At 36.4% G+C, this 14943-nt stretch overlaps 1 protein-coding gene and 1 long non-coding RNA gene across 2 annotated transcripts in view; one reads left to right on the forward strand and one right to left on the reverse strand.

Moving 5' to 3' along the window:
- LOC120359561 (sodium channel protein Nach-like) overlaps positions 1-14943 on the forward strand; it is a 297616-nt gene that overhangs the window by 60078 nt on the left and 222595 nt on the right. The gene's annotated exons all lie outside the window — the stretch shown is intronic.
- LOC120359568 lies at positions 8045-11218 on the reverse strand. Its single transcript, XR_005576345.1, has 2 exons — positions 8394-11218; positions 8045-8317 (listed from the first exon to the last, which is right to left on the reverse strand). It is a non-coding gene; the product is annotated as an uncharacterized LOC120359568 (long non-coding RNA).

Raw genomic sequence — 14943 nt, forward strand, 5'->3', positions numbered from 1 at the left:
TGAGTATGTTGACAGTTTCAATCGGTTGGTTGAAACCCGTTTATCATCGCATCAATCATTGTATAGCTCGTTGACTCGCGAAATCATACCCGAGAGTGATTATCGTCACGCGTTAGATGTGTAGCAACGTTTCAACGTTCTGACTATTGGCGAGTATAGTGATTTGTATCTTAAGACTGATGTGTTGCTTCTAACTGACGTATTCGAGAATTTTCGCGAGACTTGTTTGGATAGCTACGGATTGGATCCGGCTCATTATTACACATTACCGGGATATATACGTGGGCCGCTATGCTAAAATATACCGGTATATGATCTGAATTACTGACTGATATTGATATGTAGTTATTTGTAGAATGTGGTGTGCGTGGAGGATTGAGTCAGTGTTCGAACAGATATGCGAAAGTCAACAACAAATATGCGCCAATGTATGAATTAAACTTGCCGTCGACGTACCTAATGTATTACGATATAAACAATCTTTACGGATGAGTGAGCCGCTACCGTAAAGCGATTTTAAATGGATTAACATTGATCGTTTTAAACTAGATTCAGTGACTCGGGGCTCTGACGTTGGATGTATTCTCGAGGTCAATTTCGGATATCCGGAAGAAATTCACGACAGTCACAAGGATCTTCCGTTTTGCCCGACGCGAGAAAAGCTTCCTGGTAAGAAGATCGACAAACTTCTTGCTACTCTTTACAATAAAAAGCGTTACGTAATTCATTATCGTAATTTGCAACAATGCTTACAGCACGGTATGGTATTGAAAAAAATCCACCAAATCTTGGGATTTCGTTAGTCAACGTGGCTGCGTAGATACATTGATTTCAATACGATGTTGAGAACTTGAGCAGTTAACGATTTTGAAAGAAATCTGTACAAATTGATGAATAACGCGGTGTTTAAGAAAACAATGAGAAATATGCGTAATCATGTTGTTCGTCTCGTGACTTGTTGGGGTGGGCGATTTGGCGCAGAGGCGTCAATATCGAAGTCAAATTTTTATAGTAGAAGCGTATTTTCCGAGATTCTTATGGCTGTTGAGTTACGTAGGTTTGAAGTAAAGTTGTATAAACCAATATATGTTGTGTATTTTAGATATATCTAAGATACGTTTGTACGAGTTTCACTATGACTACATACCGTTTACGTACGCTAACAAATCCAAACTCATGTACACCGATATGGATAGTTTGCTATATTACGTGGAATGCAATGATATTTATGAGAATATGAAGCGTGATATCTCGAGATTCGATACGAGCAATTACCCTCGAGGCAATGTTTATGAAATGCCACGCATCAATAAAAAGGTGCCCGGATTAATAAAAAACAAAAACGCTGGCGCAATTATAACTGAATTTGTAGAATTAAGACCGAAAATATATGCTTTGCGAATGATTGGTAAAAACGATATGAAAAAATTAAGGGCGTTAAGAAAAATGTAGTTGCAAAGTGTATTACTTTCGAGGATTATATGCGATGTTTGAACAATGCGGAGGAAGTCACGCGAGATCAAACGTGTATACGGTCTGCGTTGCACAAGATGTAAGAATCAAAATTAGCTTTAAATTCATACGATGATAAGCTATTCCTGGCGTTACAGCTACTCTACCGTGGGGACATTACAAAATAATAGGATAATATGTTCTACTTTGTGCTGTATTAACATTATTAGCTTATATAGATGTTTCTCAAATTTGTTGTTCTCGTCAGTTCTTAAATCTGTATTAAATGTATGATACTTGGTAAGTTATGGACGTTACGCAAATTTTAATACGCGGTGAAATTTTGTTACGCAAAGCCCGTATTGAATATATTGCTTAAGATTACGATAATAAATTACATATTGCTCCTTATCACATGACGTCGCGAGCAGTTTCGTTTGTCTATCTTTCTGTGAACGATGAGTAGGTAAAACTTCTCGCGATGCTATATGATACGAGGTAATATGTAATTCAGTATCGTAATTGTAAGCAATGTATTCAATACGGGCTTCGCGTACATTGTACGAGGTATATACGGTGCAAGAATAAACAGTTGCATCACTCGGTGTGTCGATTGCGTATTCAGTTTTTTAAGGGCGTATTTATGCGCGATGCACTTCCAACGAAGCCGCGTCGCAATGAGAATGGAATCGTAAATCTCAACGACTTGACAGGGCCGGGCACTCTTTGCTTATGCGAAGAGAGGAAATATCGCAATTTACTTCGACGGTTTCGACAATCTTCGGCCACCGAGGGAACTTGAGTGATATTTGAGGAACAATATAAATTTACTGTATAATCGGCATTTGCATCAGACGTTCAATCAGAGCATTTGCGGACAATTGTGTTTACAGTTTCTTTGGGAGATCGATCGAAAAAAAGACGTTTATTGATCTTCGCTGACTCTCACTCTAACTGAAAGAAGCAGCGTTCTCTCGGCGAATTACTTTCCTGCTTTGGATCTCAACGACGGCGAGTACCGACGCTTATAACGAGGATGATGCTGATGATAACCATAGCCACGATAAGAAACTTTCTACCCCCTTTGTTTCTCTTTTAATAACCTTGCGCAATTCAATCCTTTAATTATACGCTGCCGCTAGCGCAGTATTACTAACAAGTCTAATCTTTCTTGCTGATTATGTTATCTCTCACAACTTTACTAATGTACATAGTCACACGTTTTCGCAATATTATACTCTCTTATGACCAATAAAAAAAGCTATTTCGCAATCGGTATCGTTTTTTTTTACCGACATTCCCTCTCTCCTCTTTTTATCTTTGAACTACTGTTATCGCATTATAAGTAATTGAAACTACAACTCGATCAGTTTAGTATTCTTCCAGTCGCGAATGCGCAACGCATCTAACGTTAATCGATTTGTCACGAGTGTCGTATCTTAAACTGCTCGCGATGCACGTTGCGCTCAATTTCGTCGTTACCATTATATTCGCTGTTAAACCAGAGAATTGCGTGTCTCAGAATGTCAATGTAATATTGTATCTTTACAAATATGGCTATCTCAACGGTAATAATATGCAGGTTTCAATGGATAATTCGAGTGTAACTAATGCACTCGCTCTTTTTCAAGAATATTATCAATTGTCTGGTGACTTGTCGGATACTTTGAATAATGCGTCACTAGATGTGATGCGTCGACCGCGATGCGATAATCGGAATATTCCACATTACAAACAAAATAGAACAACGCTAAAGTGGACAAAAACGCATTTAACGTAGAATTTTCAATTTGCTGATAAATCGACACTGATAATGGTTAAACAAGCATTTTCCTTGTGGGCAGCAAAGACACCGTTAACTTTCGAGCGTAAAATACTGAGGACCGACATTATGATATCGTACAAGGCGAGTAGACACACGATGTCGGATTTATTCAATGCTCAAATCTACACAGAAGTATTTGATAGAAAGTTGTTGCACACGCAATTTCTATCGGCTTCTCTATTAACGGACTATCGCTGTCGCTGACATTCACATTGACAACGCAGAGCCATCATATGTACGATTGAACAAGAATCCTTCGAATACAATGCATTTGCTTTGTGTACTTGCACATGAGATTGGTCACGTTCTAGGATTAGAGCACAGCTCCCGTAAGGATGCAGTGATGTACGCTTACGGTTCTGGTTTAGAACTGACCATTAATGACATATTAGCTATTTAGAATTTATACGGAGCCAAGAACGATGAGTCTTCGAATGAAATAGCTACGACGACGATAACGACAACGATGACGACAATGAAACCCGCCGAACAAATTCCAGAGCATAAATATATGTGATGCGCCGTATATAGACAACATACTGTTATTGGAAAATAAAATATTTATTACATACAAACAGTACGCATGGTTAATGAATATAGAGGATAAAAAATATAGCAAATCGTATTGGCAGATTACATGACTTTTCTTCCCAAAAATGTTACCATAATGACAGCGTATCAAAGACCCTCGGGCGACGTCGTATTATTTGTGAGAAAGACAATTTTCTCACTTGAGTATCCCAGCTTCACCCTGAAATCTGGTTGACCAAAAAGTATCACGAACATAGGCTTACCCTCGAACGCGGAAATTACTACCGCGACAAATATTAACAAAAGAAGAACTTACATCATTTTTAACGATAATAACGTAGCCGAGATAAACGAATGTATTATGAGCGTAGTTAAATACTTCATACTGTAAATAATATTTTTTGAGATTCTAACCACTATCCGATCGGCTTTCCGCTATGTCGACGGTCATATTTATTTTTTCAACAAAAAACATTTTTATACATTTAATGAATTTATTAAAACCGTGGTAATGGCTGGTAGACTTAATTTAATGCTATTTAGTGTCGAATATCCGAAAAATAGAATAGTGCAACAGTTATGCGATTTTCTAAATCGATTCATTCGAAATAGTTCTTCGCTTAAAACCACCCATGATGAGGAAGAATGAGAAACAAAACGGCACGTACATGATATATACCTACTACATTTAGTTTTAGACATTTATTATATAAATCTACTGCAAATAGCGAACTTTCGTTAGTATACGAGGTGTGATCAAAAAGTAAGGTGACTTTTTGAATTTCGCGCGCTCTGTACACTCTAATTTCAAAAATTTTTTTTTTTTTTGTGTTGGTACACTCATCACGATCATATGTTCACAGTTTTGACTATATAGCATGTGTTGTTTTTATGTGAGAGGCATAAAGGTTAGACTCGTGTTTGCGTGCTCGGCGATATTTTGCTGTTGAAAATAATGGAGCAGAGAGTTTGTATTAATTTTTGTATAAAAAATGGTATTAAGTGTTCAAAAACTCTTAAAATGTTAACAGTGGCGTACGGTGAGTCAACTTTGAGCAAAAAAAATGTTTATAAATGGTATAAGTTATTCCAAGAGGGCCGAGTAAATGTTAACGATGAACCTCGCTCTGGACGCCCCAGCACGTCAAAAACCGACAAAACTGTTCAGGAAGTGAAAGAAATTGTGTTGAAAAATCGTCGAATCACGATTAGAGAAATAGCTGATGATCTTAACATATCGTTTGGCTCATGCCAATCAATTTTAACGGATGTTTTGGGTATGACACGTGTGTCAGCGAAATTCGTTCCAAAACTGCTTAATTTTGATCAGAAGCAGCGTCGCATGAATATCACCCAAGACATGTTGAACGACGTCAATGATGATCCTGATCTGCTCAAAAGGGTTATAACTGGTGACGAAACATTTTCCTCTTCCCAAAATTGAAAAGGCCTATGAAAGGACGAAGATTTGCGACGATTGAGGAGATTAAGGCTGCATCGCTGGAGGAGCTCAAGGCAATACTCAAAAGTGCATTTCAGAAATGTTTTGACGACTGGAAAAAGCGCTGGCACAAATGTATTGTATCAGAGGGGGATTATTTTGAACGGGATAACACAATTTTGGATGAATAAATGAATATTTTTTTATAAAAATAAAAAGTCACCTTACTTTTTAATCACACCTCGTACATACGAGTATAACGATCCAGCTAGCAACATCGCACAAGGATGTATTTGCTCCCCAGCGAGAAACATATTCGCGCCGAGTACGAAAACGACGGCTCGCAAAAAAAGAAGCAAACGTTTAGCGCCAAAAACGTTGACAACATTCCTTCGGAGCAGGCAAACAGCGAGAATTGAAACGCGAAGAGAAGAAGAAACAATGACGATGCGGAACAGGAATGTAGCAGCAACAAGATACAAAAAGACGCGTATGTATGGAAAGTCTTGAACTTTCTACGAAGTGAAAAACACACACGTTTTTTTTTCTTTCAGACAGATATTAGAGAGAAAATACCTTCAAACAAAAACAGGGTATAAATATATAGACATTGGCATTGTTGCGAACACTCCATCCTGCGTGGGCATTCTACTCGAAGACTATCATAGAAAATATATATCTTTTTCGCTCGATACGTGGAAAACTTTGATTGATCAAAAACGCCTTGCGCTGCTGCATCTATACTTGAACAACGGCGAGAAGTCGCAATTTCAACCCCGAATGTACATTGGAAAGTTTACATTGCGACAACAGCACAAATTCAGTGAAAATTGAACTTAGAAAGAATTCTTTGTTTATTTCGTAACTTCAGCAATGCCAGACTACACAACCTTACTGAAAAAAATCACGTGACAAAATTACATGATAAAATCACGTAACGAGTCACGTAATTAATGATATAAATCACCTGATGAAATGTTGCCAATCAGTACGTAATTTTTGAAAATCATGTGATTTTTGAAAATTACGTAATATTAAGAAATCACACAATTTTTTTTAAATAAGTAAATTTATATATGTAAATTTATCTAATTTTTTAAAAATAATATAATTTTTCAATAGTACATGATTTTTCAAACCTTATAATTTTCAAAAATCACATACTGATTTGGAACATTTCATTACGTAACTCGTTACGTGATTTTATCATGTGATTTTTTTCAGTAGGAAAGGAACAAAATTGTTGATATTCTCTTAATTCTTAGAGAATGTCGTCGCGAATATCGTATAGCAGCTCAAACGTATCATAATCGTTTTCCTGATACATGTCATCCTAATGATCGAGATTGCCAATATCGAATGACGTGAAAAACAGCGTCCTAATGTAAGAAAACAACGACGTCGTATTAATGTCCCTGAGCGTGATGACCCTTGAGTCCTTCTTGCGTTAGCTATGATGCATTAAATCTACATATTTGACTACGAAATATTGAAAAACAATTTGATATTCTAAAAAAGCACAGCTCAGAGATTTTTGGCCTTGTATACATTCCATCCATATTACATAACATTGACTCAAGCTTTAACATCTAACGATTATCGTCAAAGACTTGAATTTTATAATTGGGCTCAGGCTATGTTACGGCAGGATCAACAATATTTTAGGTTATGTTCTCAGATAAAGCTACTTTCCATAATACAGGCCAACTAAACCGACACAACAATCATTATTGGTCCTACGACAACCCACATTGGCATTGTCCAATTGATCACCAACATCGTTGGAATCCTGTGTGGTATTGTAAATGGTTACTTAATTGGACCCTTCTTTTTTGACGGAAACGTTAATTCAGTGAATTACTTGCATTTTCTTGAACATGAATTGCCAATCCTCTTGGAAGACGTAGACCTAGTGACAAGACAACGCATGTGGTTCCAACATGATGGCTCACAGGAGTTGGAGAGTCCGACAGTTTTTACACCGTCTCTTCTCACGTAAGTTTATTGGACTTGGAGGACATGTTGAATGGTGCCCCAGATCTCCGGATCTGACAAGTCCCAATTTTTTGCTATGGGAATTTATAAAAAATGTGATTTACGCAGAAATACCTACAACTAGAAACAATATGATAGACCGTATAAGAAACTGTTGCATTCTATTCCTAGGAATGTTCTTCTGGAAACTGCTCGAAATTTCGAACGTTGAATTCAATTATGTATTCAGAATTTTTGAACACTTATTACGATAGAAAATTCTTAAAATTTTGCCTTGACTGACCGGATTTTTTCCGATCTTGCCTTGACTGGCTGAATCACCGATTAATCTTGTCTTGACTAACTGGATCACCGACCGATCTTACCTTGACTGGTTGGATCATTAATCAATCTTGTCTTGACTGACTAGAGCACCGACTAATCTTACCTTGACTGGTTGTATCACCGATCAATTTTATCTTGACTGGTTAAATCATTCTCCGATCTTTCTTCGAACACAAAAGAGGTCGAAACGAGTAAATCTGACCAAGCTATCTCCACGTGATACACTTTGAGTAATGCTAATGCTGGTACTGTAACTTTCAAATCCTGTAACTCAAAAAATATTTAACGAAAAAACATTTAATTATAGTGTTTTGGAAAGGCCTCTAGATAAGCTACAAAAATATGCCATAAAAAATAGGCAGTTCTATTTAAAAAATTAAAGGTGACCTACACGTGACCTTCAAACAACAATTCAAGGTCAAATTAATAACACTATCTTATGTCCCCCTCGAAACCATGCAACTTTTATCTGAAACATTTTTATTGAAAATGCTTTATTAAAAAATTATCGAGGTGCGTTTTTTAAAATGGGACACCCTCTATAACAATCAAAAAAATGGCTCTCTATAATGCTGCATCACACGCACACGCATTACCCGCTACATTGCTCATATGTACATGCTACATCGTTCACACGTACACACGCTTCTCGACAAATAACAGAAACGTAATTTTATCCGCTTTACATTTTGTTTACCAGAATAGTCGTATTTATAGGGACACGCAATCATCGCATTCCATCGCATATTCTGAAAAAACAAAACAAATAAACATATAACAAATAACAAATACACCAATAACAAATACAGTAACAATAATACTCACCATCATTCCTCTTTCTCTTTTCCTTCATTGTCAAACGTTTTTGCAAATACTCCTCAGCAGTGGTAAGTATCCTAAAGAGAGTGGCAAAACTGCTATTCCAGTCTGTTTCCATCTGAATTGCATCATTGTTGATTCGTTCTAACTGTCTACGTACACCAATCACTGTCGACTTCCATACATTCCTGCATCCTTTTACACGGCGCTAAATAAAAACATTATTTTGTTACACAATATTACATATTTTTGTACACTACACCTATTATATTCTCTTACCATGTTAAACATTATTCACTTATCACGCGCAAATTTACGTTTAAGTTGTCAAGTAAACGTAGGAATATTAAATAATGCTATATAAAACACTGCAATATATCGCATAAGAATAGCAAACCGCTAATCGGCTTGCCGCATCCGTCGGCTATTCCGATAACGATGTATATTCTGTACTACATTACTATTGATTATATTTTGTACTACATTATTACTGATTGTACTCTACTAAATAAAAAAAAACTTACAGCTTCTAAACGTTTAACATTGCATTATTTATAATTAACAAAACACGCGTATCATTATGCGTGTAGCCACTTCCGCTACATTGCTTTACCTCATATCGGAACTGCATGCCTGAATGCCTACCGCTGCAAACGTACAAACATTATTGCTTTTACACAAAAAATCAAACTACGGACGGAGAGCAATATCGCCTTGACTGTGACACAGGCCAGATGTATCGTTTTTATGCTGTTACATGATGTCCATTTATCTTACTTTTAATGTTAATTTTATATTTAGTTACGTTCTTGTGCGTTTAATATGTGTCCGCTCCTTGCTTTACATGGTAAGTTTTTGTAAGTTTTATTTAACATTTTAGCTAATTAGTCATTGTAGTGTTATATATTATTAGTTTGTCACCCTTTAGAATTTCAATTTCACTCGGATGACTACTCGATTGTGACTCGTTAAGAAGTAGAACCACGCCATGTGAAGTGGAGGCTGTTTGATTTCGACTTTTTTTTGCTGATGACCCGAAACAGGATTAAAACTTGAATTCATTTTAAATAAACTCAGAAATATACGCACCAACATCAGCGTCTTGACTCTTATTAGCCCCTCTTTCAATTCTATTAATAATTATTAATATGCACCGAGCATCAATAAGAGTAATCGCAGATAACGCGTCACGATGCATCGTATACTCTCCTAAAAAAGTATACTCTCCTATTTTTTCTGAATTAGAATTCCCTTATGTAAATAATGACACATCACGATAAAGATGCACCTTGCAATTATCAAAGCGCAGCAAGCGTCGATGCAATTAACCGCAAATAACGCATCGCGCTACGCCGTACCACCTCCCGCGCGGCGGCGGAGACCCAAAATCGTCTCCTGTTCCACCGCTACAATGCATTAGAAAGCACAGTATCCAAGAACCAGCCTCATCACCCCTCCGCCGCTCTCACGCATACATACACAGTGAGCCGAAACAAACGCATGGCCCAATTTGTTCCTTCCCTCCTTCCGTCTCGACTGCCCGTCTACCGCTTACGACGAGCGCTGCGGCCGATCCTCCCCCCCACACGTCTTCCTCCCCCCGCGGAACGCCCTCTGTTCTGAGACGCACCTTTCCTTGCTACTTACAGTATTAAAAATCATAAAAATTATGTACACTATTTACAGAGCCGTACGCGTTACTGTAGACATATGACGGTACTGGCGCTAGTGGTGTAGTTAGTGCGAGCGCCGTTGGCGATAGCAACGATGTCGTTGTTGGTGTTGCTAATGCTGGTGCCGGTGCTGGCCTCGTTGGTTGACCACGTCGCCGCTTACGTGGTGTCCCCACGCACTTAGAAATAAAGGAACAAAGCATAAAGTTCTATTTTAGGCAAGAAGGAGTGTTCTCTCAGGCATACAGGAGAAACCATTCTTCGCTATATTGGTTTCAAAAAACTTATACATAAATATGTGTCAGTAACATCCCGTTTGCGCTGTGTTAGTGTGACAGCTATAAAGTTAGATTAGATACTTAAACTCATTCGTCTTATTCATCAACGGTAAATCACTCTTTAAAAATAAAAATGCCCATACAGCACAAAAGTTTGCAGTAGTATTGCTGCAAGGTTGCAACATTGCATATTGCAGTGCAATATTGTAGAAACATTGTTAAAATATAGATATGCAACATACCTTAATAATGTTGTAGCAATATTTTAAAAAATTGTAAAAAAAACCAAAGATGTTAAAACTTTTGAAAAACTTATAAAACAGGTACCAAAAAGATTTCTAGAAATTTGTTATTATTAGATAATGTATCCTAATCTGATATGAAATAATATTTGTCCATATAAGTAATATACGACTCCATATTCAACCTTATGGGATCATATATAATAGTAGATTTTAAATAAGAAACTCATATCAATCATATAATCATATATGATTTTTATATAAATATATATGATTTCAAATTCAATTACATGTAGTCATTAATATTATATATGATCTAATGTATAACTATGTACTCGTATGATCATATATGAGTTCATAGTTAGGCTAGAATCATATCTGATAATCTGTTATGTAACGTAGCCAGAAAGTTATTATACACGGTGTACTTGCAAAAGTATCTTTAATGATATTACAACAGGATACGTATACACGTGTTTAGTGTGTAGTGTCTTACGTGCAAGTCTATGTATTACTCCGCGCTACTACTTTCCTCGTGCGTCGTGTGCATAGCGAGAGCTAAGGTGTGCATGTGTTAATAGTCGGTAATGTCTATTCTTACACAACATAATCATATCTCAGATAGCACAGGACATCTTATGTACATCCGTTTTAAGTTCATTTTACGTCCGCACATCCATGGACATGAAATAAACGTCCATCGCATCTCCTATTTTGGACGTCTATTAATGGCCAATTTTTGGACGTTTATAGGATATTTGGATATCAATCGAGAAGCGCGCTATTACTCCGCAAACATAAGGTGTCATGCGTCTTTTGTCTCAATTACAAAGTATATTTACATGTAGACATTTTAAAAATGTTCATCTTATTTACAAAATTTTTTAAGTCTGCTCGCGACGTGTTGCTTTTGCTCAAATGACAATTTTTGTACAAAAAAAAATTCATTTATAAATATTTATTTTAATATTGTAAGAAACCTTTTTCTTAACATTAAATAAAATAAAAATGTAGTTTTAAAGTAAAAAAATAAAAAATTTTTCTCACAAATTCTTTCCGGAAATTTTTAAGCGATCACCTATTCAAGTCGTAATCGTAAAAAAATCTAATTTTATATATGTTTATATAAATAATGTTCTTTAATTATGTGTTTTATCTTTTCAATAACATATATAGGGTTTTCAAGAAAGCTTGCCTTCGTTTTTATGAACAGATTCTTTGGAAAATTCTAAGAACAAAATCCTAATACAAAAATGTCAAGAGTATAATGGTTTTCAAATTATTCGCGATTAAAGTTTACGAATCACAGAACTGACATTTAACGCGCTCAGGCATATCGACATGACAAGGTACCTCAAGGGTACCTCTTAACATTGAAGTTGTCATATAAATACGCAGTAACATTTATATTAAGAATTATGACTGTAGCAAACATATTTGGACATAACAAGTGCATATTTAACGTTTTCAATCAAATCATCAAATATCAATTTAATAACAAGATGTTACGATAGTCGTTGGATCAGTTGTCAAATTCAATTCACTACTATGTTCATATGATAAAAACTTTTCTTTTTATAAGAACTTTTACTTTTTGATATATTACCATAACAGTTCTTATCATATGGAGCAATAAATTGATTTTGACAGCTGATTCAACGACTGTCGTAACATCTTGTTATTGAATTGATATTTTATTGAAAACGTTAATTATGTGTATGTAATGTACAAATATGTGTGCTACAGTCATAATTTCTTAATATAAATGTCTGCGTATTTATATGACAACCTCAATGTCAAAAGGTACCGTGTCATGTCGCCATACCTGAGCGTGCTAAATGTCAGCTATGTGATTTGTAAACTTTAATCGTGAATAATTCGAAAACCATTATATCCTCAACATTTCTGTATTAGAATTTTTTTCTTAGAATTTTCCAAAGAATCCACTCATAAAAGGGTAGACGAAGTTTCTGGGATACTCTGTATTGACTCGATATACATGTGTTAATATAAAATAGGGGAGACCGGGGCAAATCGTTAAACAGGTTAATTCGATAATTGGAAATATCTTTTTATGGGTACATATTAAAAATTTACTTTAAATACTGTAAACACGTCCTAATGTAACGATGTTGCTAACAAAGATTTGTTGGTAACGGCGTCATATTGAAGTCGTAGTAATGAAAAATGTGTTTTGCGACAGTCGAAGTAATTTCTGATAGTCGGCATTTCTTCGAAGTTTAAATAAGATAATAAGGTTTTTTTGAAAACTTTGAATGTATCGTGTCCAGTTGAACGTATTTGAAACATTTCGTGTTTACTTTTTACTGTGTGATGTCTATTTTTGTCGATCATACGCAATAATGCGCACAGTTGATGTTGGGGCTATTCGTACTATCGAGCACCGGGGCGATTCGTTAATACTGATTGCAGCGCCTAACCTAAGTTGGGTAATCCTAACCCTTCGGCTGTGTTACGAACGTCTGCGCTACGCAGAGTTAAACATTGAGGCAAAGTTCTTCATTGATTTAGTTCAAACATGATAATATTGTATTTTTTAATACATAGAACATGAATATGAATATAAAATCGTCGCTCTTAAGCAGGTAAAAAGTTATAAAGCGATAAAGATTGACACTTGTAAGGTTAGGAAATCTGTCACACCGATGACATAAAAGAAACATGCGAACGTGTATGTTTGCATTTGTTTTTTGTATACCTACATCCTTTTTTAAATAAAAGAAAGTCTTAACAACAGCTTTTTTACAGACTTTCAACTTAAAATACAAATTTCGGAATATTCCCGGACTAGTTACGAATTACCCCGGGCTTGGGGCTATTCTTAATTCTTGACATTGGTCGACATTTTTATATGTACTTTAAAGCAAGTACATTTGCATGTTCTATTTATATCGGCATTGTGAAGGGAAAGGTTCAACCTTTCGAACCGGCTCATGTTTTTTTTTTTTTTTAAATTAATATAGGACTCAGGAGACACAAAAAAAAGGTCTAACGATTTGCCCCGGTCTCCCCTATTCACAGATCATCACCAGGCGTCAATTCCCAACAGTCTTATAAGTCAAGTGTTACATCCAGCCTTAAGGAAAGGAAGGCAGGGAAGAATGCAACAAAAACTCTTTTATTCTCGTGACCGCACTAGTGGGATGTGCGGCACGAGCCGAACGCACTTTTGATGATTCCAAAATTATGCGTCAACGTGTAATGACACGTTTTAACGCCTTTTCAGAATCGTGCGATCGTTGGTCCTAATTTGAGTCAGAGAATTCAATCTCTATAACTCGGGATCGGACCGAGTGCAATCTTTTTGAGTCGGGAGGTTAGTGTGTGAGTACGAGATGGGTCGATGAAATAAAATTTTACATTGGAGCTTCTTTTAAACTAAAATTTAACATATATTCTGATACTTGAATTTTACATACATAAAGGTTCAAAAAGAATTAGCAAATGAATACATTATCGGTTATTGTTATTTAATAGAAAAAAGAAAACAATATAGCAAGGTAATCATTGTTAATTAAGACAGCAGTACGTAATCGGTTGGTTTAATTAAAATACAAAACGATTAGGTAATGATTATTCAGAAGTTTAAAATTTATATACATTGTTTAATATCGATATATAATTATAAAAGTGAACAAAACAAGAAATTAATTAAAGGTTATTGAAGAAATTAGTATTATGCATTATCGCTAGGAGTTATAGTATAAAATAAAATAAAAAAAAACTTAATTTTATTACATTTGTGTAGGAGAAGATGGAATTGTAAGTTTCGTTAATTTACTATTTAAGAGTGGTAATAATTACAAAATAACGTGGATTTGGTGGGAGGTGGATCTTCAGGATCGTGGTCGGAAAGGAGAATTACTTCTTTTAGGAATTCCACGCTGGACGTGGAATTCGCTGGTGAGGGAGGAGGGAGAATTTCCTCTATGAGTTCCACGCTAGGCGCAGGACTCAAGGGGGAAGAAGGATTAGAGAGATCCTCTGGGACAGGCGAATACGAGGGGGAGGGAAAATCAACGGGGTCTTCGAGGATAGGCGAGTACGGAGGGGTATCTGGAGCGATCCTATGTGTAAGGAGAGAAGAGTTAGACGGAGCGGGGGACGGAGAAGATGGGGGAGGGGAAGGTGGGTCGCGTTCCTCTGGGATAAGCGGAGGTATCTCCAAAGATGGCGCCCATCCAGGAGTCGGTTCCTGGCGCAAATTCTCCTGTTCCCTTATCCTTAGGATTGCCCAGAGGCACTCGAGGATAACGACTTGCCTCCTGAAGTATTCCCGGAGACGATTCGGACGATGGCGATGGGGTCGCGATTTTCGTGGGATGTGAATTTTGCCCACTAA

Source organism: Solenopsis invicta, chromosome 2 (genome assembly GCF_016802725.1).
Source record: "Solenopsis invicta isolate M01_SB chromosome 2, UNIL_Sinv_3.0, whole genome shotgun sequence".
NCBI lineage: Eukaryota > Metazoa > Arthropoda > Insecta > Hymenoptera > Formicidae > Solenopsis > Solenopsis invicta.